The sequence below is a fragment of the Podarcis cretensis genome (genome assembly GCF_951804945.1).
Source record: "Podarcis cretensis genome assembly, chromosome: 17".
Classification (NCBI taxonomy): Eukaryota; Metazoa; Chordata; class Lepidosauria; order Squamata; family Lacertidae; genus Podarcis; species Podarcis cretensis.
The window spans coordinates 1,784,740-1,812,106 of NC_137187.1; the positions used below are offsets into that span (position 1 = coordinate 1,784,740).

A 27,367-nucleotide genomic window follows, 5' to 3' on the forward strand; every position below is an offset into this window, starting at 1 on the left:
GCTTTTTTGCATTGGTCAACGCGCTGGGATGGGAAAAGGACTCAGCGTCCGTCAGGGACCTGTTCTGGGAGGGGCTCAACGGGGCTGTGAAAGACGAAATCGCAAGGGGGGAGAGGCCACGGAGCACTCAAGAAGTGGTCCAGAAGGCGCTGACGATTGGTGTGCGGCTGGAAGAACGTCCCTGGAGCAAAGATGAAGGGCGTTGGGGACGCACGCCAGCAAGGGCACCTCCTTTCTTTCCCAGAGACTCAGCGCGCGCTCAATCCACGCCTCCACTGGGAGGGGGAGAGGAGCCGATGGAGATAGGTGGTGCCAAGGCTCAGTCAGCGACCAGAGCCCTCACACCAGGAGCAGCCAAGGTGAAGCCTCCTAGAGGGAACAGGAAGTGTTACATCTGCGAAAGTGCTCAGCATATGGCAAAAGAGTGCCCCCAGAGGCTCCACAAGCACAATGCAGCCTCAGCAAAAGTAACAGAAGCAGCTCAGCAGAGGGAGCCGCAGCAGGGAAACGACGAAGTCTGGCTGGAAGCAGAGCCGCTGGGGCCCAGCCAGACGAGTCAGTGAAGCAGTCCCCAGGAATCTTACAGCCCACAGACCCCCTCCCGCCCAAACCAGTGGTGCAGCTCACCGCAACACTCCAGCTTCCCAATGGGCTCACCATGGAAGTGCCTATTACCATTGACTCTGGTAGCAATGCAGACTTTATGGGGGTGGATTTCATCAAGCAACATAGCATAGCGCTCCTGCCTGCCACGATGCCCCTGAAAGTAGTGACAGTCGATGGAAGAGAATTGCTGGGGGGAGAGGTGGTACAGCAAACGCCGCCAATGGTGATGCGCATTGGAAATCACCGCGAAGTCATCAGCTTCAACGTCACCCAACTGTCAGACACGCCCATAGTGTTGGGCATGAGCTGGTTGGACAGGCACAGCCCGGCATTGGCATGGTACCAGCGTAAATTGACCTTCTGCTCCTCCTACTGCGCAGAACATTGCATCATGACTAACCAGGAGGACGAGGGGCAAGAGGATGACCCACAGCTACAACTGGGCATGCTGCAAGCGGTACCCGACAAGTACAAGGCGTTTTTGGAGGTCTTCTGCGAGAAGGAAGCGGACAAGCTGCCTCCCCACAGACCCTACGACTGCAAGATTGACCTCCTGCCGGGGGCAACGCTGCCGACCGGAAAACTGTACTCCATGTCTGAAGACGAACTGCAAGAGCTCAGGGAGTTCATAGATCACAATTTGAAGCGGGGATTCATCCGAGAATCCAAAGCAGTGGGGGGCAGTCCTGTGTTCTTTGTGAAGAAAAAAGACACGCCCCAGAAGAGGCTTGTAGTTGATTTCAGAATTTTAAATTCGAAAACCAAGCCCACGGCTTTCCCGATGCCCAAGATCGACGACTTGCTCGCGACGGTGAGGAAGGGACGCATCTTCACCAAGCTGGATCTACGAGGGGCGTACAATCTTATACGCATGCGGGAGGGCGACGAGTGGAAGACGGCCATGTTCACGCCCTTGGGCACCTATGAGTATAGGGTTATGCCCTTCGGTTTACAAAATGGCTCCCACTGCTTCCAAGCCTTCATGCATCATGTGTTAGCGGGGCTCCTCTACAAGAAGTGCGTCTGCTTCCTGGACGACATTCTGATCTTCTCGGAATCGCAGGAGGCTCACGAGAGAGATGTCAAGGAAGTCCTGCAAAGACTACGGGAGCACAGGCTTTACGCCAAGCTGGAGAAATGCCAGTTCGACATGACGGAGGTGGATTTCCTGGGCTACAAGCTGTCCGACAAGGGAATCGCCATGGACAGCGCCAAGGTACGATCAGTACTGGACTGGAAGAGCCCGCGCAATCGGAAGGAGGTCCAGAGGTTTGTCGGCTTTGCTAACTTTTATCGCAAGTTCATCAAGGGTTTCGCTATGCAGACGGCGGCCATCACGGACACCCTCAGCTCCAAGAAGAAGAAGTTCATCTGGACGGAGCAGGCGGAGCAGTCCTTTCAGAAACTCAAGCGTCTTTTCGCTTCCGAGGAACAACTGCTGCATGTGAACCCCAGCAAGCCCATGAGGGTGGAGACGGATGCCTCCGACAGAGCCGTGGGAGCAGTCCTGTTGCAGCGAGACCCGCAAGGGGATTGGAGGCCGTGTGCTTTCTACTCCAGGAAACTCAGCAAGTCGGAGCAGAACTACACCATCTGGGACAGAGAGTTGCTGGCCATTCATGCAGCATTCAAGGCGTGGCGGCACTTCCTCATCGGAGCCAAACACACGGTGCAAGTTCGCACGGACCATAAGAACCTGGAGTACTGGCGCACAGCGCGGTTCCTGAACCAGAGACACATCCGCTGGGCGGAGTTCTTTGCGGATTTCGACTTCAGGATAGAATATATCCCCGGAGACAACAACGTCATGGCTGATGCGCTATCCAGGAAGCCGCAGTATCTGGAGGAAGCAGCACCGGTAGCGGCCAAACACATTTTCGCACCCAAGGCGTGGGCATGCGCTTCTGCCACAGTAGACCTGGAAGCGATACGGCGCGAGCTGCGAACAGATTCCTTCGCGCGCTCCAAGATGGAGGAGGTGCGCAGCGGCACGGCAAAGGACGACGAGTTCCAGATACGCGACGGACTGCTCCTCCGCAAGGGGGCCATCTACGTACCGGGAGATGAACTCCGCGCGACAGTACTGCAACAGCTACACGACACACCCAGCGCCGGACATTTCGGCAAGGAAAAGACGGTGGAATTAGTAGCCAGAGACTTTTGGTGGCCCAAGATGCGGGGAGAAGTCGCGGAATACGTCACGAGGTGCGACACCTGCCAAAGGGCCAAGCCAGTACACAGACCGCCGGCGGGACTGTTAGAACCGCTACAGACCCCGTCCGAACCGTGGGAGAGGGTAGCCTTGGACTTTGTCACTGACCTGCCCAGCTCGAGGGGCAAAACAGCAGTACTCGTGGTAGTCGACATGTTCACCAAGATGGCGCACTTCATTCCTTGCGCGAAGGTGGCCACAGCGGAACAGACAGCCAAGCTGTTCATAGACCACGTGTTCAAGGTACACGGCCTGCCACGGTCTATCCTGTCCGACAGGGGGCGCCAGTTCATCTCGAGTTTCTGGCGGAAGCTGATGGGGATCCTGAACGTCAAGGTCAACCTAGCGTCGGCAAGACACCCACAGACCAACGGACAAGCGGAGAGGGTCAACGCCGTCATGCAGCAGTACCTGAGATGTTACGCCAACCAGCAGCCCTCGACCTGGGTGGACTATCTGCCCCTGGCCGAGTTTGCCTACAACAACACACAACACGTGTCCACGGGGGTGACACCGTTTTTTGCCAACCACGGGCGACATCCCAGGACCTTCCCGGGCTTAGAAAAAGAGGGGGAGGGGGAGCCACAGGGAGCAGAGGCATTGGCAGAGGAGTTACAGGAGGTCCATGAACAGCTCCGTAGACAGTTAGACCTAGCAAAACACGTATACAAGATGCAAGCAGACAAACACAGAAGAGTGGGGGAGGACATACGGGTAGGGGACTGGGTCTGGTTAGCGGCCCAGGCAGTGCCGGCCAGATCCTTAGCTAAGAAGAAGCTAGGACACAAGCAGTTGGGCCCTTACCTAGTCGAGGCACAGATCAACCCAGTGGCTTTCCGTTTGACACTACCGGAGGGTTCCAGAATGCACCCGGTCTTTCATAGATCGGTGCTAACGCCCTACAAGGCACCTCACAGGTTTCAGGAGCCAGGAACAGCTCCCAGTCCGCTTAGAGAGGCACCCATGACAGGGGGGTTGCCGAGGGCGGGGCCACTCAACGAGGTGACGGAGATTTTGGACTCGAGATGGGGGGAAGAGGGAGTCGAATATCTCATCGCAAGGGAAGGTGCCCCGGCCAGCGCCAACAGCTGGGTGCCGTACTATGCGGTGGAGGAGCACTACCTCAAAGACGAGTTCCACGCACTCTTCCCACACAGGCCCATGCCGGAGGATTATTTTGACGAATATCTTTTCACCCCCACACTCTCAGCCAGTACGTTTCAGGGGTTCTCCTCGACTGAGGAGACGGTTCCAGAGACTACCTCGCCGGAGGGGTCGGTCTCAGACTTGGGTGCGGAGCGCTCTTATTGGTGGGACACTCAACCCGAGGAGGAGTGGCGCAGGAGACTGCTCAGAGGGCCCTGGCACGCAGACTACCCAGAGGAAATGGGGGAACAAGGGGGCATGGACGGGTTGGGGGAGGATCCTGGTTTCGAGCACGCCGGCAACGAGATGGAAGCGGAGGAGAGCGACGTCGATGTACCCGTCACGGACTGGCAGCATGCCAGGGGGGAAGACCGGTATCCGGCATGCACCCCCATAGCATTGGAGCACCCGGAACCCACGCCAGAAGAGGGGGAGGGGGGAAGGGGGGGCTTCGAGGGGGGGATGGATGTCAGGGACTCAGCGGGAGCGCAGGGAGGAGAGGAGATGGAAAGCGAGGGGGAGCAATCCGAGGGCAGCGTAGGAGAATATGACAGCAGCCCGATAGATTCCATGAGCCTCTCCAGCGAATCGGAAGATTCACAGAAGGGGGCGCCGATGGGCAGGGCAAGGGGCGACCCAAGGGGGACACCCCAGAAGCAAGGGGCCAGCGGGGAATCCCAGAGCAGCAGTTGCAAATCAGGACCAGCTTCCCCACCAGAGCGTAGTGGGGGGGAGGAGTCCCAGGTGTCAGAACCCACATATGCACCACCAGCGAGAGAAGATGAGTCAGGGTGGACCACGCCTCCATCGGAGAGCGAGTTAACGGTTAAGAGGAAAGTTGCAGGCTGGGCGCGCGCGCCAAGTTCAAAGGTACAGGCGAGCGGCACAGAAGGTAGCCCGGATAGGGAACCAGGTCCTAAAGCCTGCCGGAAGGAGGGGCAAGAATCGTCAGGGTCAGCGTCAGAGGAGTCCAGGAAGGATGAGACCCTAGCGGGCAGGAGGGCCCAGAGGAGAAAGGAATTTAGGAAGAGGTGGAGCAAAGCGAGAGTCTTAAACTGGTGTGGAGGGGGAGGAGACTCAGACAGGACTTCGCCGGTCTAAGGTCGGGACGTAGAGCTGCACGCTGCGGCTTTAAAATGGAGACTGAATCTCAATAAAGACTTTTGTACATAACTACAGCCTAGCGTTGGTCCTCTGTGAGCTGGGACCTGGAGGCAGCTCTGACAGACGAGATCACTGGTTGTATTTCTGTCAAAGCCTAGACAGCATGCAATCAATTAAGGCTTCTTTTCTTTCATGAAAACAAGTTACACAAAACAGATGCAGAAGGGGGGGGAATGCAGCATCTGATATTTTAAAGTGGAAAAACTTGGGGAACTTGACGCAATCGCTACTATTGGCCCACTTTGCAGAACAGGAGATACAAGTGAATTTGCATGGCCTCTTTCTGCGCTTCTAGAGCAATGTTAATATTATTATTATTATTATTATTATTATTATTATTATTATTATTATTATTATTTTATTATTTATACCCCGCCCATCTGACTGGTCTTCCCCAGCCACTCTGGGCGGCTTCCAGAAAAAATATTAAGATACTGTAATACATCAAACATTAAAAGCTTCCCTAAACAGGGCTGCCTTCGGATGTCTTTTAAAGATAAGATAGCTGCTTATTTCCTTGACATCTGACAGGAGGGCGTTCCACAGGGTGGGCGCCACTACCGAGAAGGCCCTCTGCCTGGTTCCCTGTAACTTGGTTCCCCACGCAGAGCGCACTGCAGTAGTCCAAGTGAGAGATAACCAGAGCATGCACCACTCTCCCACCAGATGTCAAAGAGAAAAATAACTACCAAACTTTTAGAAGACATCTAAAGGCAGCCCTGTTTAGGGAAGCTTTTAATGTTTAATAGGTTATTGTATTTTAGTGTTTTGTTGGAAGCCGCCCAGAGTGGCTGGGGAAGCCCAGCCAGATGGGCGGGGTATAAATAAATTATTATTACTATTATTACTATTATTATTATTATTATTATTATTACACTGTGCTGAAAGTGCACTGCGCCACAAATGGACAACAGAAGAAGAAGAAGAAGAAGAAGAAGAAGAAGAAGAAGAAGAAGAAGAAGAAGAAGAAGAAGAAATTACTGTGTGACGTGCAAGAAGAAGAAGAAATTACTGTATGACGTGCAAGGCTAGCCTGAAAAAGTTGGATGAACTTTAAGATGAGAACTAAAATGTGAATGGAGCTGAAAATCTATACACTCTCTGGTCTCACACTTGAAACTGTGCAGCACAAGATTCAAATAATTCTATTAAGGTAATCAAGAAAAAGGCTGAACTGTAAGATAGCATTCCAACCTTCAGCAAAGTGAAGTGCAGACAACACAGTGCTGACAAAGCATTATATTAGCAGAGCGACAGATATCTCACCTACCAGCATTTTATAGATAATTGTTTTTATTGTTTCATATTCCCTTTTTTATTAAAGGCTAAGCCACAAGCAGGACAGGTAAGCAATTGCCCAATACTTACTGTATTTTTCCATGTATAAGACTGTATTTCCCCCCAATTTTTTTAAGTTTAAAATTGGGGGTTGTCTGATACACGGAATGTTGCAATTAAATATATAAATAAATTTATTTCTTAATATTGGGCTCAAAAAATTGGGGTCATCTTATACATGGGGGCGTCTTATACGCTGAAAAATACGGCATTTGTTTACCTGTGTAGGTGGAGATTCCATTTAGCTGCCGTAGCTAATTGCCGCTGACAGACCTATTCTCCGTGATATTGTCTAATCTACTTTTAAAGCCATCTAACTCATTGGCTATTACCGCATCTTGCGGCAGCAAATTCTGGAAGTTAATTAAATGCCCTGTGAAGTAGTACTTTCTCTGCCTCTTGTGAATCAGTTTCAGCACCTATCTCTATTATTACACAGAAGCCAATAATGAAACCATTGTGTTGAGCCGGAGTATCACGACAACTGGCACCCTTATGGTGTACATACCACATGCTTTGTCCATGGAATTTTGTTGGCAGGGATACTGGAGTGGCTTGCCGGTTCCTCCTCCAGAAGGTCCGTATAGTTAAAGCTATGGTTTTCCCAGTAGTGATGTATGGAAGTGAGAGCTGGACCATCAAGAAGGCTGATCGCCAAAGAATTGATGCTTTATGGTGCTGGAGGAGACTCTTGAGAGTCCCATGGACTGCAAGAAGATCAAACCTCTCCATTCTGAAGAAAATCAGCCCTGAGTGCTCACTGGAAGGACAGATCCTGAAGCTAAGGCTCCAATACTTTGGCCACCTCATGAGAAGAGAAGACTCCATGGGAAAGACCCGGATGTTGGGAAAGATGGGGGGCACAAGGAGAAGGGGGCGACAGAGGACGAGATGGTGGGACAGTGTTCTCGAAGCTACCAGCATGAGTTTGACCAAACTGCGGGAAGCAGTGGAAGACAGGAGTACCGGGCGTGCTCTGGTCCAGGGGGTCATGAAAAGGCGGACACGACTAAATGACTAAACAACAACAACAATAAACCACATGCTGATCTCTCTGAGTACAAACAGTGGACTTGAATCTTGACAAGGTGATCCTGAGCAGCACAGTGCAAATGAGATGCTGGCCAGGGATGGCTGAACCAAGCCAAAGGTAACAGTGCCTATATTGTTTTCCTGCAAGGACTAAATGTCACACCTAGAAAAGGGGAAACTGATGCTGGAATAAAGTAATCGCATAAAATATGATGTTTTAAATGTGCATTTTATATTCGACTTCACTTAGAAATGGTTTTGGTTTTTTTGAAATGTTTAATATTTTTTGTTAACTTTGTGTTAAATATGTATTCTGTAGTTGGCCTCCTTTGTAATGTTTTATTTTTGAAATCTTTAAGATAACGTTTTAGTTTTCTGTTAATTATGTTGCTTTGACTGTATACTCTATAGCTGACTTTCTTCAGAAATGTTTCATTCTGGATTGTTTTGTTGATGTTTTAATATGCTGTAAACCACTTTCAGATTTTCCTTAAAAATATAAAGCGGTATAGAAATAAAATAAATAATAATAATAACCCACAAAAGATTTCAGTAGGAAAAGTCTGGGGGAAATCTCCTCTTGGATGACATAGAAAACATGGTGTGGAATATAAAACATTGGGAGGACTTCATGTGAAACTTGGGACGAGTCAGTGGAAGCCATGTGGGTAGTATTTGTATGGTTATATCATGGCCTTTGGCTGGTACAATAAAGCTTACTTACTAAGGAGAATATTCTTTGAATTTATTTCAGTGGAAGCCATGGCCACCAGCCACCAGCCACCCTCTCCAACTCCCCTCTCATGAGCCATTACATCCATAGAATCAACTACAGTGGTGCCCCGCAAGACGAACGCCTCGGAAGACGAAAAACTCGCTAGACAAAGGAGTTTTTCGTTTTCTTAGCCGCTTCGCAAGACGCATCTCCCTATGGGCTTGCTTCGCAAAACGAAGCTTGCCCCACAAGCTCCGGGGATAGCAGGGAAGCGCAGCGCGTCTTCCCCGCTGTCCCTGGACCTCTTTTGAAGGAAGGGGCGGCGGGGAGAAGATCGCTTCTCCCCGTTGCCTGCCCCGCAATCTCCGGGGACAGAGGGGAAGCCATCTTCTCCCCGCCGCCCCTTGCTTTAAACAGGTCCGGGGACAGAGGGGAAGGCGCGCGCCTTCCCCTCTGTCCCTGGACAGTCTCGATAGGATCGCATTGATTGATTTTCAATGCATTCCTATGGGAAACCGTGCTTCGCAAGACGAAAAACTCGCAAGAAGAAAAAACTTGCGGAACGAATTAATTTCGTCTTGCGAGGCACCACTGTATAGGTTTTTCAATGTACCAAAGCCAATGGAAATGCCCCAAAAGCTGTATAAATGAACTTTTGAAATTATACAGCAAGGTCAATTACTTCTTGTTTCAGGGATTTTCATGGTATTTCGCTTGTTTTGTGTAAGCCATCTTTATGACGAGCATCAAAACGCATTTGGAAGAAAAGAAAATGGCAGCCACAGCTTGCTGGCCCTCTGTGGTTGGCAGGGATTGGGGAGGCAGTGCTGAATGGAGATGTGACCCATGCACACACAAACAAAATGCCCCGGCCCCACCAACTTCCACTTGCAATGGCAGAGGCAGGGCTGCCATCATTAAGTCAACACTACTGGCTAGCCCAAGGCCACCCAGCAACCGCAGGTGGAGGAGCAGAGACACGAACCCGGTTCACCGGATTACGAGTCCACCGCGCTAACCACTACACCACACTGGCTCACCAGTGAGTGGAGCTCCAGACTGTGCCACCAGCTCCCCAGTGTCACAGCAGCTAAAATATGTCACCTGTGATGTCGACACATGGAAGAATTGGGATCCTGATTAATACTGTGGAAATAAGAAGTTTGGCATGCTACCCCACTCATCTCACAGCTCCAATCAGCAGCGCCTAGATTGCATAGGAAAGCAAACAGCCCACTGGCTGCAGAAGCGGGAGTGGTGACAACTTCTATTAAGCACTGCTGCCCCCATCCTGGGCAAGCGCGGTGCCTTCTGGGGAGACCACCAGAGTCTATTTATTCAACGGCTCTCGAAACCTGGAGCTGGACTTGTTTCTCAGTTGCAGACAAACACTAATAATCAGGACTGTCAACCAATTAAAGGATTTACAAATTGATTAACCATCTGTCTTAACTGACCGAGTCTAAACACATTTGCGTGTTGCCCAAATCTAAGTGCAGGTGCCTTTCTGAGGAACTGAAGGAAGTGTAACATAACGTGCGGTTGATTGCTTTCCATAAATTCCAGTGCTTTGCTGTTGCTTATTACCCGTTATAGTTAACAATTCACCCAAATAAGAGAAGTCCAACTGATAAAACTTTGTCTTCACTGAATAAAGGTTTTTTTAATCTACCAACGGAACCAAATAAAGCTCAATCATAAGTCCTACTTGGCATTTCTCTAGTGGTTTGAAAGTGTTCTTGGTGCGTCAGATATTCCATCTCATTCTTTAATACAGCTTTGTAAGGTAGGCCACTGAGCCCAGAGTGGAGTGGGCTGTACAGCATGTGGTATATCTACTAAATTCAAAACAGGAACAAAATATGGACCAATGTCTTCCCAGCTCACAATCTCAACCTGGTTCTTCATTTATTTTAGATACATTTACCCCACTTTTCCAGCCAAAACCTTATTATGGGCAAAGTATAAAAAAATCAATACTCAACCACAACAGATAAAAAACAACAACAAAAGCCCATTTTTAAAATTTCTTAAATCCTGCAGAGTAAAGGCTTCGAACAATAGGTCTGCTAGCATCAAAAGAGCCATCGTTTTCACTTTGAAAGGTAACAAAAAAGAGCATTTTATTCAGGGATATTATTTTCAATCCAGATGTGTATTGTAAGGTTTTCCTTCTCCAAGACGGCCCATGGTTTTGAAGATCTTTGCCTCTTGATGACAATTATCCTGCACACACTTATTTCCACTCAAGTCCAAATGAAATTAATGGGACTCACCAATAAATGTCTTCAGGACTAGGAAATAAATGTTTATTCGGCTTAGAATACTGAGTAGGAAAGGTCAATGAAACTCACAGAACTTCATTCAACGAGTGATAAAATACCACCAAGGAAATGTTTTGGGTTACCCACAGTTGTATAAAATATATATATTTTTTCATCATAAGAAAGGATGTGTTACTAGTTTCATATGTGAAGTACTTATTACACCCACACATGGTATAATGAAACTATAATGTAATCAGCATGAACTCCCCGATGAACAATTAGGATAGGAAAATTTGCTGTACATTTGTCGAGCTAAAGGAAAAGAGGAAGCAATTACCTTCAAATATCTGACTAAAGAACTGTGGGTACATTTGCTGCTTTCTAAGACAAGATCACCCCCTCCATGTTAAGTAAAACAGAACAATGACAGGTGAAACACTTCAAAAACGGAACTTCTTGGTAACAGAAAAATATATGCAACTGTGAAAATTCTACCCTCATGAGTCTCCCCCTCCTCTCCTATCCCAGCACCCAACTCTGCTTCCCAATTTTAGTTGCCTGCAGACCAGTTTAACCGTCAAGAATGATGAAAAAGAGAAAAGCCAATACGGACAAGAAAGATTTATTATCAAGGTACTTTCCAGAATTCCCATCAGGAAAACATACTGGCGATAAATCTTTCTTGTAACCACTGCTTTAGAGTTTTCATCATTCTGTGGTCTACTTCTAGTTAGGCCTATTAGGACTAATTCGTACAGGCATCTACTATCCACTATCATAACTTTATTTGGTAGACCAGCGTGCTGGGTGCCGTGAAGCACACCAACATGGCATCATCTCAACCAAGAGGGGCTTAACAAATTCACAAGACGAGACACCGCTTAAGAGAGTTTTGTGGTTAAGCAGTCCCTAAATGAAATGAAATGAAATGAAGTACATCACCTCCTGGCAAATAGAAGGGGAAGAAATGGAGGCAGTGAGAGATTTCACTTTCTTGGGCTCCATGATCACTGCAGATGGTGACAGCAGTCACGAAATTAAAAGACGCCTGCTCCTTGGGAGAAAGGCAATGACAAACCTAGACAGCATCTTAAAAAGCAGAGACATCACCTTGCCAACAAAGGTCCGTATAGTTCAAGCTCTGGTTTTCCCAGTAGTGATGTATGGAAGTGAGAGCTGGACCATAAAGAAGGCCGATCGCCGAGGAATGGATGCTTTTGAATTCTTGTGCTGGAAGAGACTCTTGAGAGTCCCATGGACTGCAAGAAGATCAAACCTCTCCATTCTGAAGGAAATCAGCCCTGAGTGCTCACTGGAAGGACAGATCCTGAAGCTGAGGCTCCAAGACTTTGGCCACCTCATGAGAAGAGAAGACTCTCTGGAAAAGACCCTGATGTTGGGAAAGATGGAGGGCACAAGGAGAAGGGGACGACAGAGGACGAGATGGTTGGATAGTGTTCTCGAAGCTACAAACATGAATTTGACCAAACTGCGGGAGGCAGTGGAAGACAGGAGTGCTTGGTGTGCTCAGGTCCAGGGGGTCATGAAAAGTCATACACGACTAAACAACTAAACAACAACAACAACAACAACAACAACAGCCTAGCAGCCATACTCCTAATTCCCTTTCTTCTCTTAGTCAAGGGGCAACACTGTGCAGTTCTGCCTTAAGGGCCCTGCTGGGAGGCTGTTCATCATAGCATTTTAGAGTTGGAAGGGACCATGAAAGTAAACGATGCAGGATATTTTTGCCCAACATGGGGGCGGAATGTACAGCCGTGAGATTAAGAATCTCATGTTTTTACCGACTGAGCTATCCCGAACTTTCATAAAAAGACAACAACAACAACAACAACAACAACAACAACAACAAGAACAATACTTAGTAGTAGTAGTAGTAGTAGTAGTAGATGTAGTATTGTCCTTCACCAGTGGGTCCCAGGGTGAGTAACAACAATTTAAAGTTCAGAATTTAAAAAGTTAAACAAATAAGAGTCACATGAACAGGGAGGATCCTGAAAACACACATCTTAGGTGTCAAAAGCCAGGCTGAAATTCATATGGTACATAGCAAATTTGTCAGATGCACCTCTGGGAAAAAGGATTTCCACAATTTAACGGTTGCCACAGAGTTTGCCCTTTTTAGGCCCACCACCATCCTGAGCTTCTGAGGATGGTAAAGCTACCAAGAGGGCCCTTTCTGCTGATCTTAACACCTGAGAAAGGGTCTGTACAAAAGGAGGTGGTATCTCAGATTTGGGGCCTAACTGATTTACGGTTTTAAACACCAATGCTATCACCTTGAATTAGGCTCAGAAACCTTCTGGAAATCCATGCTGTTTCAGAACAAGGAATATATGCATTCTAAAGGCAGCCCCGGCCAGTAATTTGGCTACTGCATAAGTGCTGTGGCCAAGTCAACGCCGTCCAAAAAGAGGGTATCACTGGCACACCAGCTGAAGCTAGATATAGGCAATCCCACACACCAAGGTTACTTGGGCCTCCAGAAATAATCCAGTATTACTCCTAAGCTACACACTTGCTGCTTCCAGGGGAGTGCAACCCCATACACAACGGCCTGCCTTTCCACCTCCTAGACTTGAGGACTTAAACCACCTAAGACCTAAGTTTCAATTTGTTGAGCGACATCCGGGCCACCACTACCTCTAAACATCTATCTAGCATCTCAGCTGCCTCCTCTGATTCAGACAGAACACAAGAAATATAGCTGGGTAGCATCTGTAGTTGCCAGCGTTGAAGCTAAAATCGGTAATCAAACATATGATCCCTCTTCATATGACCCAACGTTAAGTACAATCAACATACTCCTGCCCGGCTCCTGCTGTACATGCATTCGTTTGCATGTTTTCAACAGACCTGTACTTATACAAGAGAAGTTGTTTGCAGATGACACAGCCTTGAGAGCACACTCGTGAGGAAGCTCTGCAGAGACTCATCAACTGTTTTGCCCTGCATGGAATTCAGTTTCAACATCAACCGGACGAACACCAATATCCTGGGTCAAGCTGTCACCAGCACTCCACACATCAGCATTGGCGACCACACACTTGAGGTGGTAGACAATTCTGTCGACCTGGGCTCCACCACAGAAGTATTGGCAAGACAGCTGCAGTAGTGGCTCGCATCTCCAAAAGAGTATGGGAGAATGTGATGCTAACAACCAATATCAAGATGGTCTACCAGGCTTGTGTGTTGAGCATGCTACTTTAGGGAAGTGAGTTGTGGGCAGTTTACAGGAGCTCCTCAATGCCTTCCATATGTGCTGCGTCCGGAAGATTTTGGGCATCACATGGCAGGACAGAGTCTCAGGCAAATATGTGCTCTCCCAAGCCCACACACATGGCATGTCCACACTCCTGTCTCAACAACGTCTATGCTGGCTTGGTCATGACCAGAGAATGGAAGATGGCAGGATCCTACGAGGAGTGGGCTTCAGGCACCGGGCCTGTTGGCAGACCAAATATATGCATTACAAAGATGTCTGCAAACGTGAAGAAGAAGAAGAAGAAGAAGAGGAGGAGGAGGAGGAGGAGGAGGAGGAGGAGGAGTTGTTGTTGTTGTTTGAGGAGGAGTTTGGATTTGATATCCCGCTTTATCACTACCCTAAGGAGTCTCAAAGCGGCTAACAATCTCCTTTCCCGTCCTCCTCCACAACAAACACTCTGTGAGGTGAGTGAGGCTGAGACTTCAGAGAAGTGTGACTGGCCCCAAGTCACCCAGCAGCTGCATGTGGAGGAGCGGGGAAGCGAACCCGGTTCACCAGATTACGAGTCCACCGCTCTTAACCACTACACCACACTGGCTCTCAAAGACACAAAGGCTGGCAACATTAACCCCGCAGTGTGGGAATCCCTTGCAGATGACTGCAGTGCCTGGAGACAGGCAGTCAGGTCGTTTATCCACATCAGTAACCAGAGAAGGGAGAACCACTAGGAGGACTGCAGACAGAAGAAACGACACGGTGCACCACCACCGGCAGCAAAACAGGACACCTTCATCTGCCCCACCTGCAATAAAAGATGTCTCTCCTGCATCGGTCTCTACAGCCACAGCAGGTGCTGTAACTCTCCCAAAGGTTAGACTTTTGCCCTGAAGGAGAACTCTTCCATTGCGTCCAGAGGCAGACAGATGCCAGCAACCAGGTGCCTATACAAACCACATGCAGTTTATGGGGGAGTGTCCTTTGCAGGATATCCTACTGCAGGTAAGGTAAAGGGACCCCTGACCATCAGGTCCAGTCGTGGCCGACTCTGGAGTTGCGGCGCTCATCTCACTTTACTGGCCGAGGGAGCCGGCGTACAGCTTCCGGGTCATGTGGCCAGCATGACTAAGCCGCTTCTGGCAAACCAGTGCAGCACACGGAAACGCTGTTTACCTTCCCGCTGGAGTGGTACCTATTTATCTACTTGCACTTTGACGTGCTTTTGAACTGCTAAGTGGGCAGGAGCAGGGACCGAGCAACGGGAGCTCACCCCGTCATTGCGGGGATTCGAACCACCGACCTTCTGATCGTCAAGCCCTAGGCTCTGTGGTTTAACCCACAGCGCCAGCCGCATCCCTATCCGCAGGTAGAAGACTGTTAAAAGCATATACTAGAAATGTGCCAGATAACCAGGAAAATTGGGGGAATTTAAGTTGCACCACAAAGCATCCCAAGCTGAATCGGGGTCCCCCCAGAAGCCTTGCGTTGCTCCCGTCACTCTGCCTACTTTTCCATCTACTGGATTTCTACATGTTTGCAAGAAGTTGGTTTCCTCCAAGTGCTTTGTCCAGAATGCTGCCTGCAGAGCACTGAAGAGCCCTGGGTTTTATTTTATTTTAATTGAAGCAGAGGAGCAGAGAATAGTCTTTCAAGTTAAAAGCTTCATTTATCTTTTTCACAAAATCACCTGCTGCTCTGCTTCGATATCTGCAGAGCGTGAGTGCCCAGCAGAAAGATTACTGGAGACATAAAAGACCTAGGTAGATTATTTAATCAGTTGAGGCATACTGCAGCCTTCATATGGAGAATGAGAACAAGATCTTACCAAAAACAATGGAACCATGGATAACTGCACTGTAGTTGTTTACAACGGGTAGTGCCTTAGCAAACAGGGATGAAATGTTTAAGGATAAGGTTCTTATGGGATATAGCTCATGCAGTAACATGGGATATGGCGACGTCCCAATTATGGAACTCCCTCTTCCTGGAGGTAGGAACTGCATCAATGCTGTTGGCATTTCAGTGTTAGATAAAGACCTAGCATTTTGCCAAGGCTGTTGTGGATTTTAGTCTGTGTTGTTTAGTCATTTAGTCATGTCCGACTCTTCGTGACCCCCTGGACCAGAGCAGGCCAGGCACTTCTGTCTTCCACTGCCTCCTGCAGTTTAGTCTACTTCTGCAATAAACCATGGGACATTCCATAGGTTTTTTTTTACCTGGTTGAAATGTGGTGAGACGGGTTCACCTCCTTTCACTTTTATTGGAATTGTGTTGTAACCTGCCTTGGAACTGTACGATCAAAGGGTGGCCAAAAGCAACTTAATTTATAAATAAACTCAAAGGCAATGCAAGGGAAACTACAAGTGACGGTATAGTCCAAAACCTTTAGCATGTGTGCCAAGTACCAAAGACAGCTAACGGTGTAGAATCCACCTTGCATGTATGGTAAGTACTAGTATTGAATCAGCAAGATATGATGGCAAGCAGTGTCTACCTACTCATAGTTGATTACTAGAATCACTACTCCAAGGTGAAGCAACTACAACGTGCACTTATGAGCCCTGTAGGAAATCACGCCAAGGCTAATGTCAGGGAACTGCCATCGGAGCCAGAGGCGGAGGGAAGGCTCCAGAGCGATGCCGGAGAGGGTCCCAGCAGGGAGAGAGGCAGCCCAGCTGCTGGGGAAGGAAATCAGCGTAACACCAGTGGTGAATGGGGGCAGATGGGGGAATCGGAGAGAAGGCTCCAGGACTCTTCACCGGAGACCAGTGGGGAGAGCACGGGTACTCCGCTGCTCACACCCTCCCTGCGCAGAAGACTTCCGCGCAGGGAGCGTAGGAGGAGACTTGGCATCAAAGAACTTCTTTGCTGGAAGAAGTTTAAGAAATGCCCACTGACGGATTCTGCCAGCGACTGAGACAGCCACGCGTGCAAGGCTGTCCAGAGAGAAAGGGTTCAACCAGGCAACCTAGCCAGGAGTGGCGGCAACTTACGCACGAGCAACCCCCTTAGAACCATTACAGCTAATTTGCCAGACACAGCATTTTTTTGTGAATTAATCAGACAATGGGCCTCAGCCAGCCGTTTACAGACACCATAACACACAGTCGTTATAGTTGACTTGGTGGCCAAATAATTCATTTCTGGTCAACAACCAGAAGAAACTACACTTGCCCTTTATTCTAGCCTTTTCTTTTCAACTACCAGCATTTTGTGCCCATGAATCTTAATGCTGCCTTGCCTCCATCTTCATCTGACTAATTAATAGCCCCGTCAGTTGCCAGACTGGGCTCTTCTGGAGGAAGGTGTAGCGTATAAATAAATGTATTAATAGTTGTGGTAGTAGAAGCAGTCGTAGCAGTAGTAGTAGTCGGCATTGTCATCGTCATCATCATCAAAGACTTCAGTAGAAAAAGTCTGGTGAAAATCTCCTCTTGGATGACATAGAAAACATGGTGTGGAATTTAAAATATTGGGAGGACTTCCTGTGAAAATTGGGACAAGTCAGTGAAAGACATGTGGATAGTGTTTGAATGGTTCTGTCATGGCCTTTGGGTAGTACAATAAAGCTGACTGCAGTGGAAGCCATGGCCACCAGCCACCCTCTCCAACTCCCCTCTCAGGAGCCATTACATCCATAGAATCAATGTCCAACTATAGGTTTTGCAATGGTAATGCCCCAAAAGCGGTATAAATGAACTTCTGAAATTATACAGCAAGGTAACAATATAATTATATATAATCCCAAGTTGGAAAAACTGCAAATGGGTTATTTTTAATTAACACACACAAAACAATGTGTTGAAAGAATATCATATTTTTCAGTGTATAAAATGCCCCCCAAATTAAGAAATCAGGCCAGAGCCCAAACCGAACCCAAGCCCAGGTCAGAGCTTGGGCGCCCACACCAGAGCCAGAGCCGGAACTCCTGAGCATTCACCAACCATGTATAAGACGCCCCACAATATTTCACTAAAAAAATTTATATATGGAAAAATACGGTATGTTGTTAGCAGCTAAACAAGAGTGCTAAGAATGAATATATAAATGGATGGAAAGACAGGGACTATGGAGCCGACCAAGGGGCTGCAGGAGGAGGAGGAGGAGGTCGCAGAATGGAGTCCAGCCCAGTCTAGCTGGGGATCAGGCTGCAGGCAGCCATCATGTGCTGAGATTCCGCTTGTGTTTAAAACTCCATAGCAACAGAACAGGCCTCTCATGTGACTGGTAACCCCTGCCATTGTCTTTTGATCCTTTCACTCTGGATTCTGAGCCGGACAACGACGGCAGCATGGGCAACGTGGGCAGCCGAGTAGAGAAACGGGATTTCTTGCCGACTTCTCCAGGAGGTCTGCATGGCATGCGTCAGCCACAGGGCTGCTCCGGAAAGGAACGTCACAGTGTGGAGTTTTTGGCTACTTCCATTGGGGCAAGTGGGACACCCGGGTCGAGAAGAAGCACCAGTCATCTGGAGGTGGCTTTAAAAGGGACTATGAGAGTGACCAGGAGAACCAGTCCCCCGAGCGGTATTTCCAGGACCATCAACAGGCAGCTGATTTCTCCAAGAGCTCATTGCCTGAACGTGGACGCTTCGACAAGTGTCGGAACAGATCCTCTGCCTTCAAGGTGGTATCATGGAAAAGCCTGTTGTGCATGCCAAGGCGGTCATCAGTCAAAGGCCAGAAGCTGTCCAAGAGCAACAGGAGCCTGGCCCAGAACAGCACCAGCAGCTCCTCACAACGCAGCCCTCTCCGCAGTCACCTGCTGCACACCACCAGCCTGGACGAGAGCACAAACTCTATCCAAAGCTTCCCCACCGACACTCCCATGTTTCAAACCTGCTCCAACCCAGCTCAACGCTTCCGCAGGCCACAACAACCACACTGGCGACTCCTTAGACAGGGCTTCTCAGGGGCCATGGGACCCCTTGGCTGTAGACAAAACACCTCTGTCTTGCAAGAGCCGGAGCCCTCTGCAGAGCTCTGGGAAACCACACCCTCTGAATGAACCCACAGACTCCTTGAAAGATGTGGTGAAGCAGCTCGAGGACCGGCTGGCTGAGAAGGGCCTGGAGAGAAATCTGAGTGAGAATGATGATCCCTTCACTCAGATATTTGAGGACAAATGGAGTTTGTGGATGGATGAGCTGAAGCAGGAGGTTCAGCTGCAGCTCTACAAAGCTTAGCAGCTAGAGAAACGGCTGCTAGAAGAGCTGGACCTTCAGCAGAGGCAGTGCGAGGAGCTGAGGCTGCAGCACCAACAGGCAGAGCGCCTGAGTCCCATTTTGGAGGAGACCCAGTGGGACGTCTGTCAGAAGACTGCAGGGATTTCAGTGCTCAAGCAGCAGTTCCCAGATGCCCAGAAACAGGGTGAAATCTTCAGCTTGAAAACACAGCTGTGGGAAGTCCAAACAGAGATGCAAGCCGAGGACTCGCAAGTGGCACAGTTGGGGGACTCTTCCCAAACATTGCCAGAGCGTGGCTCCCCTGTTCCTCCACGGGACTCTCCCATGCAAGCATGCCAGGGCGTTTTGGCTTGTGAAACAGATGGCTCTAAAAGTAGGGGGATGCAGGGGGGGGGGGAGTGCAGAGGGCACTGAATGGCTAAGGGGAGAATTGCTGCGCGAAAGACGCCAGGCCCAGCGGCAAGAGGCAAGCTTTGAGCAGGAGCGGAAAACCTGGGAAGAGGAGAAGAAAATAGTCCTGCGCTATCAGCGGGAGATGCAGGCCAGGTATGTGGAGATGTACTCCCGCAACCAGGCACTGGAGAGGCAGCTAAGTCAGTTCCAGCAGTTCCAAGGTGAGCCCAGATGTATCAGCTCAGAGCAACCTTCGATTGAAAGAGTTGATTCCTCAAAGATCTGAACAGTATGCAAGGGGCTATGTCCTGGAATTCCAAAGAGGAGAGGTACCACACAGCAGCATGGACCTGAGGGTTTTGCTAGAAGAAGTGGTTAAACTAAAGGTCTGGTTAACCTCGTCCATAGAGGATTTTGAAGACTGCTGCCGTCCATGGAATGCAATCCCAGCATTGCACCTCGCATTTTCCGTCTATCCATAGTTGCCCTTTCTTTTTTGGCTTGTTGCTACTTTTCATAATTTTGTTTATTCCACCACTGTATTAGTGTGTAAATTTCCATTCTTTTAACTTTGTTTGCCACCCATTCATAAAACAACACTGTTCTTTTTATATAATTATCTGATATATTATTCTTTCCTATGTACAAATATTTGAAATTTATTAATAAAATATTGGGACACAATCTGCCTGATTGAAGATAATTGTAGTAGAAAAGGTTCTAACACACAAACTCATTAACTGAATTTAGATCAACGTACCAGCTGCTGTGCTGTTGCTGTTATATTGCATCTTCAAAGAATGCAACATTTCAGTTATAGGGTCAAAAGTCTACTGTAGGTCCATTTATTCAGCCAGAAGACAAGACTTGCTGGCTTTTCATTTGACGAGTTGGATGCGATCACTTTTAATATAGAATAACTTGTCAGGACTTCTGCTGATGTGACTATAGTATATTCTTCCAGGAATATTCATTCAATCTGAAAGGAAATTTGGCCTTTCAGGTCTCCTCTCCCCCCAAACATGTTTTCATTAAATCTTATTACAGATAAGTGACATGCATTCTTACTACAAGTAATTGTCTTCTGCAAAGTGCAATTTACATATCAATTCTTAAATACTTACCCATTCTTATTAGACTAAGCAATTAGAAGTTCATAAATATGCTCACCAAGGTGAGCATCTGGGAAGCCTGACAAGTCCCATGCCCCACGTTTCAGCTCTAAGATATGATGGGCTGGGGATCATACCTGACTTCACAGTGCGCTTTGGAGATATTCCAAGGACCTCTGCTAAGAAATACTGGAATTGGCCCTTTCCCACAGCGGAAGCCAGCCAAAGACTACCAAAGCCACCCCCACGTTGCAGAAATCAACCAGTGGATAACACAACGTTAGCCTGCCTATGGAACGGCATTCATGCATGAAGAAATATATAGAGGTGGTAAACAGCCACACCATCCCAATATTACAGTACAAAATATTTTGAGCAAAGAATTTAAGAATTTCATCAAAATATCTTCTGAAAAACTGCACGAGAATGGCCTGGAGTAGTGATAAATGCTTTTTGTTGCGCTACTACTGACTAGTATGCAATCATTATGCAAATCAGGTATATTTCCATATATTTTCTTACTTTCCTAATTTATTCTGCTGCTGCTAGTCACAGGGAGGAGTAACGTGCCAAATCACATCACTGAACTGAAGTTCTCGCCATTGAAAACGCTGCTCCATCCCCACTTCTGGCTTCTGATATTTTACCAGGAATTGTAAACACTTTCAAGCTTATGCTGATAGCTAAAAGGGCTAGAAACTTCTCCAGGAGGTCTGCATGGCATGCGTCAGCCACAGGGCTGCTCCGGAAAGGAACGTCACAGTGTGGAGTTTTTGGCTACTTCCATTGGGGCAAGTGGGACACCCGGGTCGAGAAGAAGCACCAGTCATCTGGAGGTGGCTTTAAAAGGGACTATGAGAGTGACCAGGAGAACCAGTCCCCCGAGCGGTATTTTCAGGACCATCAACAGGCAGCTGATTTCTCCAAGAGCTCATTGCCTGAACGTGGACGCTTCGACAAGTGTCGGAACAGATCCTCTGCCTTCAAGGTGGTATCATGGAAAAGCCTGTTGTGCATGCCAAGGCGGTCATCAGTCAAAGGCCAGAAGCTGTCCAAGAGCAACAGGAGCCTGGCCCAGAACAGCACCAGCAGCTCCTCACAACGCAGCCCTCTCCGCAGTCACCTGCTGCACACCACCAGCCTGGACGAGAGCACAAACTCTATCCAAAGCTTCCCCACCGACACTCCCATGTTTCAAACCTGCTCCAACCCAGCTCAACGCTTCCGCAGGCCACAACAACCACACTGGCGACTCCTTAGACAGGGCTTCTCAGGGGCCATGGGACCCCTTGGCTGTAGACAAAACACCTCTGTCTTGCAAGAGCCGGAGCCCTCTGCAGAGCTCTGGGAAACCACACCCTCTGAATGAACCCACAGACTCCTTGAAAGATGTGGTGAAGCAGCTCGAGGACCAGCGGGTCAGTGTAACAACTGTTAAGAAAGAATGCCTGAATCTCCTTAACTCCCCTTTTTCCCTTATGCACCATGTCCTTTAGATGCAAGCCTGAAGGAAGGGAATCTACGAGTTTTTGTAAGCTGCTCTGGAAGCCTTGACTAAAAGAGTGGGTTTAAAATGCTTAAAATAAATAGATTACAGTAGACGTGGCAAATGCTATAACACTACTTATACCATATTAATAATGCTACACAGTGTTTTCAGATCTATAATTATCCTAAAAGTTGATCTCCTGGTTACCATGGTACACTACTTATAGAAAAGACAAGCACAAAACAGGGGAAGCATCAACGGCAGACAACTCCTGCTGCAAGTGTCCCAGGCATTTGGTGAGAATCTCCGCTAAAAATGTAGTTCTGCAGAAATGTTTCTTCCAAAACACATTTGGCCTGGAATAAATTTTATTCCAAGCACCTTTTCTTTCTTTCTTAAGCCAGCATTTTACTTCTACACTCTTAAGTATTTTGATTTTGTTTTTCTAACATATGTCATTTCAAGATGTGTACATCCCACCAGAAGTGTCAAATCGAGAACAGCCTTCACCAAAGGTGTCCTGGGCTCTGAAGACACTCAAACTCAGGATGCAAGGGAGAAACATGCGAAGAGGAAGGCATGCTTGGTAAATCCACACTGTGATCAACTCCCGCCCGGAAACCAATGTCCCCACTGTGGAAGGACGTGTGGATCCAGAACTGGCCTCCACAGTCACAGACTCATTGTTAAAACCGTGTTTATGGAAGACAATCTTACTTGGCTACGAGTGATCGCCAAAGAAGAAGACCTATTAAAGTATTAAATTTTCTATGCATTCATAAGTCAAAATGTTCAGTTCATCACCAATTAATGCTTGCATTTATTCAATGTGAGTATGTGTCGCACTACTGAGCAGCAATCACCTGTCCACACACTCTTACAGTAAAAGGGTAGGTGGTTTTTTTTGGACAAATGGCATGTCTTATATGCAGAACTGAATAATACCACAACCACCCTCTCTCTGACACAGCCCATACCTCCCCCATCCTAGCATCATGTATGTTTCGAACACAGTTCCTATTCTGCCTTACTATCAAAGGAGTAATACCATTGGATACAACTCAGGATTTTTTTCTTTTAATACAGTGGACCCTCCAGATACAAACTTAATTCGTTCCAGGGGTCTGTCCACAACCCGAAAAGTCCGTAAGTAGAGGCACCGCTTCTGCGCATGTGTGAGCTGCGAAAACCCAGAAGTATACTTCCAGGTTTGCCACGTTTGTATCCCAAAAATACGCAGGTGCACGTAACAAGAGATTTTCTTAAATAAACAAGACTAACGGTGCAATCCTACACATGTCTACTCAGAGGTGCAGCTAAGTGGTTACAGGTTTGCTGCCTAAGTTATTTAACAGGTCAACATGTTATAATTGTTCAGATTTAAACTGTTATGAAATTATATGCCTGAACACAGAATGCATATGAGTGCAGTAATGAATGTCACTTCCAATTGATGATGATGGTTTGCACCCTGTTCTCTTTTTTAAAAAAATAATATTTATTAAAAAAAAATTGGTTACAAAAAGAAAAAGTAAAAACACCATATCAAACAAGAACAAAACAACGCATCACAGTAAGAAAAAAAAAGAAGAGGAAGAAGGAAAAAAAAAAACCACAGCTAATCTTCCCATAACTTGTCTTTCATTTGCTTGTTTCCTTGACCTCCTCACACCTCCCTTTTTTGTATTCTAGTTCAGTTAACTATTTCAGCAAATCCTTTCCATCTTTTCCACTTTTTGTTCTGTAATTTATCTTAATATAATGTAACTTTACTTTCCCTCCTTTCACCAATTAAAAATCTATTTTTTCCTAAACCCTTATAACATTTCTGCTAAAACCACATAACTTCATTCCAACATCCTTCTAACATTCATTAATTTTACAATGTTTCTGTAGATAGTATTTAAATTTCTTCCAATCTTCCTCCACCGACTCTTCTCCCTGGTCTTGGATTCTGCCAGTCATTTCCGCCAGTTCCATGTGTTTGCTGTTCTCTTCCCTGACAAGATATCCTTTACTGGTAAGTTGCAACAGCCACTGTGACATATTCTGAGGTGGACAGCGCATTCATAGCCAAGCATTTATGCATGTTTGTCAAGTCCTTTGCTTTCGAGTGCCACTGCTGATAACCCTGTCCACAAGTCAATGACTGCAGCGTTGCTATTTCTCTCAGAACTCGTCTGACAGGAGCTACTTCTACAAACTGCTAATGCATTTTCAAGAAAGAAATGGAAAGTTGTTCCAACTGAAAAGGTGCTTCGGCTTTCCCCCTTTGGTGCCTAGTTGATAGCACTGTCCATCTTCAACTGACATGATCAATACCACAATACCTCTTGTACTAGTTCTGCTCCAATCAACATCTGATATATGAAGTCTTACTGTATCACCAACATTACCTGGAGAATCTGGCCGTTTATGAAGAGGTGCCATTCATGAAGAGATTCCACCTTGCTCAGTTTTCTTCTTTTTAATCCACCTGTTACATGCAACACCGCATCCTTCTCCTCCTCCTTTATCGGGTTCATCACAAATCGTATTCACTAACTGGTTGCTCTCCGTAAACACCTGCAGATATTCTGACATTCCTTTGGACAAGCGTAGCATTTTGTTTGGGTTGTAACTACAACTTCCTTGTCGTTTTCCAAGTTATTCTTACATTCTCAACTTCACCCTATGTCCAACCACTGTTTTTATTGTATCTCCTTCTGTTTCAGTTTCATCCAAAACTTCACAAGGTATCTGGTGTCCAAGCGAATTTTCACCCCTGTTCCAAACATATAGGCATGTTTGATCTTTTTAAAATTAAGCAAAGTTAATGAACTGCACAAGTTCTATTAGGATGATACTAAGCATCACACAGTATCTTAAAAAGCAGAGACATCACATTGCCAACAAAGGTCCGTATAGTAAAAGCTATGGTTTTCCCAGTAGTGATGTATGGAAGTGAGAGCTGGACCATAAAGAAGGCTGATCGCCGAAGAATGGATGCTTTTGAATTCTGGTGCTGGAGGAGACTCTTGAGAGTCCCATGGACTGCAAGAAGATCAAACCTCTCCATTCTGAAGGAAATCAGCCCTGAGTGCTCACCGGAAGGACAGATCCTGAAGCTGAGGCTCCAAAACTTTGGCCACCTCATGAGAAGAGAAGACTCTCTGGAAAAGACCCTGATGTTGAGAAAGATGGAGGGCCCAAGGAGAAGGGGACGACAGAGGATGAGATGGTGGGACAGTGTTCTTGAAGTGACCAGCATGAGGGAGGCAGTGGAAGACAGGAGTGCCTGGCGTGCTCTGGTCCAGGGGGTCACGAAGAGCCGGACACGACTAAATGACTAAACAACAACAACAAAGCATCACGCACTACAGTTAGATATAACACAAACCACTGGGCATCATGTCACTGGATGCCCACACAGCTTTTGACCACTTAGATTGAACCTTGGCAACTGCTTTTTAAAATTGTATTGTATTGTATTGTATTGTTATTACAGTTTGTAGTCAAGACCATTATACATCAAACTCCCAGTATCTGTTTTACATAGCTTATTCAAGCACTCTCTCGCCCTCTCCCCATATAACCCAACTACAATGAAGGTTTGAGGTAAATGGATATGACTACTGTGGCTTTGAGACTTATAGGATGCCCCCTGTCCCCCTCACTTTTGGTTGCTTCTCTAGAATCTTTGGCATACATCATCCATAAAAATAGACACCAGGCATAATGGTAAACAAGCAGGAACATAAAGATTTTTTTACCTGCAGTTGACATAGCAATACTGACAACAGATGCTCTGAAGACCATTCCTGCCCTAGTCAATGAGATAGAAGGCTCTGGAAAGACTGTAGTTTAAAAATTACAGCAACTGTGGTATTTTACGTGTAAATATCCCACCAGGGCAACAGAGACAATAACAGAGTAAATATGTCTTTCCACTGTACAACAAAACAGTTTGTTAACTGGGGGTAACGATTCCCAAAAATCTAAAGGAACTATTGCAGCTGAATCTTTGCATCACATGTATACTTTGTAAAAAGGAACTAAATAGATGGAAATCGCAAACTTTGGATAAGGTTGAATAAATTTTTCTACAATTATCCTTCTCCCCAAAATCATTCCCCCCCCCCTTTTAAATCCTACCAACTAAAATACTTTAAATTGGCAAAAATGTTTTCTAAATATATACATTTTCACGTGAGGCCTGGTTTCAGGCCCATGGCCCATTGGCAGACCAACTCTGTGTTACAAAGATATCTGCAAACGTGGCACGAAGACTGCAATCCCTTGCAGATGACTACAGAGCCCGGAGACAGTCAGGTGGTATATCCACAGCAGGGAGCAGAGGAAGAAGGACTGCTGGGAGGAGCGCAGAGAGAAGAAATGCCATGAGGCATCTATAGCAGCACAACCAGATGCCTTCTTCTGCCCCAGCTGCAACAAAACATGTCTCTCCCATATTGGTCTCTACAGCCACAGCAGGTGCTGTAACTCTCCAACAATCTGACTTCACCCCTGAAGGAACACTCCTCCATTGTCTCCCAAGGCAGGCAGATGCCAACCAACCAAGTGTGAGGGCTCAACTCCCAGGCATGATACACTACAAACATGCCAAGCAGCCAGGTTGGTGAGAACAACAACAACAAAAACAACTTCTTATTTATACCCCACCCATCTGGCTGGGCTTCCCCAGCCACTCTGGGCGGCTTCCAAAAAAATATTAAAATACTGTAATACATCAAACATTAAAAGCTTCCCTAAACAGGGCTGCCTTCAGATGTCTTCTAAAAGTCTTTTGACATACTATGAAGTTTTCCAGCTACATAATATAATATCCTGTGTACCTGATGATATTAATAGCCCATAGCTAAACATGGAAATTGCTAAAATAGACAAGTCAAAACGTGAAATTCTTGTGTTAGGCCAGCAATAATTCCGTATGATAATCATTAAGCAAAGGCTACTCTTCCGGTCTGAAAGAAATGGAGATAGAAACTCATGAAAGATATGTCTCCATTGCTTCCACTGGGATTAAACTTCTACTGTTGGAACAAGCTGGTTCAGTTTAACGACTGGTCTAGCAGAGGGTTTCACAGTTCATGAGACTTTTTTGAATACTGGCAACCCCTATCTATAGAGAAATGAGTCAATAAATTGCAAGGCCTGCACATCAATTGGCTCAAACTTCACTAAGCACATAATTTCATTACGGAAACATCAATAAATAAATCTGTGCAAAGGGACTTAACTGGTTTTGAGCACTTAATTTTGGAATATGAACACAGTACAAAAGTATTAGTTTCAAAGATATGCTCTTTATTGAACGATAAAACAACAAACTCGTTCTCCTCATTAGAGGGAGTTTGGGAACAAGACATAGATCAAGTCATTTCAGATGAGGCACAGTCAAGTATCTGGAACTAGTCATACCCACTTCTGAAATGGCCAGGGAGTGTTCTTTAAAATGGATTTATCTGCTTTTAGTTTAGTTTAT

General features: G+C 46.8%; 1 protein-coding gene, 1 long non-coding RNA gene and 1 pseudogene across 12 annotated transcripts in view; 2 read left to right on the forward strand and 1 right to left on the reverse strand.

The window, feature by feature from the left end:
- Positions 1–27,367, reverse strand: part of ADGRL3 (adhesion G protein-coupled receptor L3) — a 563,586-nt gene that overhangs the window by 492,728 nt on the left and 43,491 nt on the right. The gene's annotated exons all lie outside the window — the stretch shown is intronic.
- LOC307206907 overlaps positions 1–27,367 on the forward strand; it is a 278,190-nt gene that overhangs the window by 95,240 nt on the left and 155,583 nt on the right. Inside the window, exon 2 of the long non-coding RNA XR_013834523.1 lies at positions 8,690–8,812. This is a non-coding gene — a long non-coding RNA (uncharacterized lncRNA). The remainder of the gene's footprint in view (positions 1–8,689; positions 8,813–27,367) is intronic.
- On the forward strand, positions 15,648–19,768 carry LOC307206922 (NEDD4-binding protein 3 homolog pseudogene; annotated as a pseudogene). Its single transcript has 2 exons — positions 15,648–15,693; positions 17,904–19,768. The product of its transcript is annotated as an NEDD4-binding protein 3 homolog pseudogene (transcript).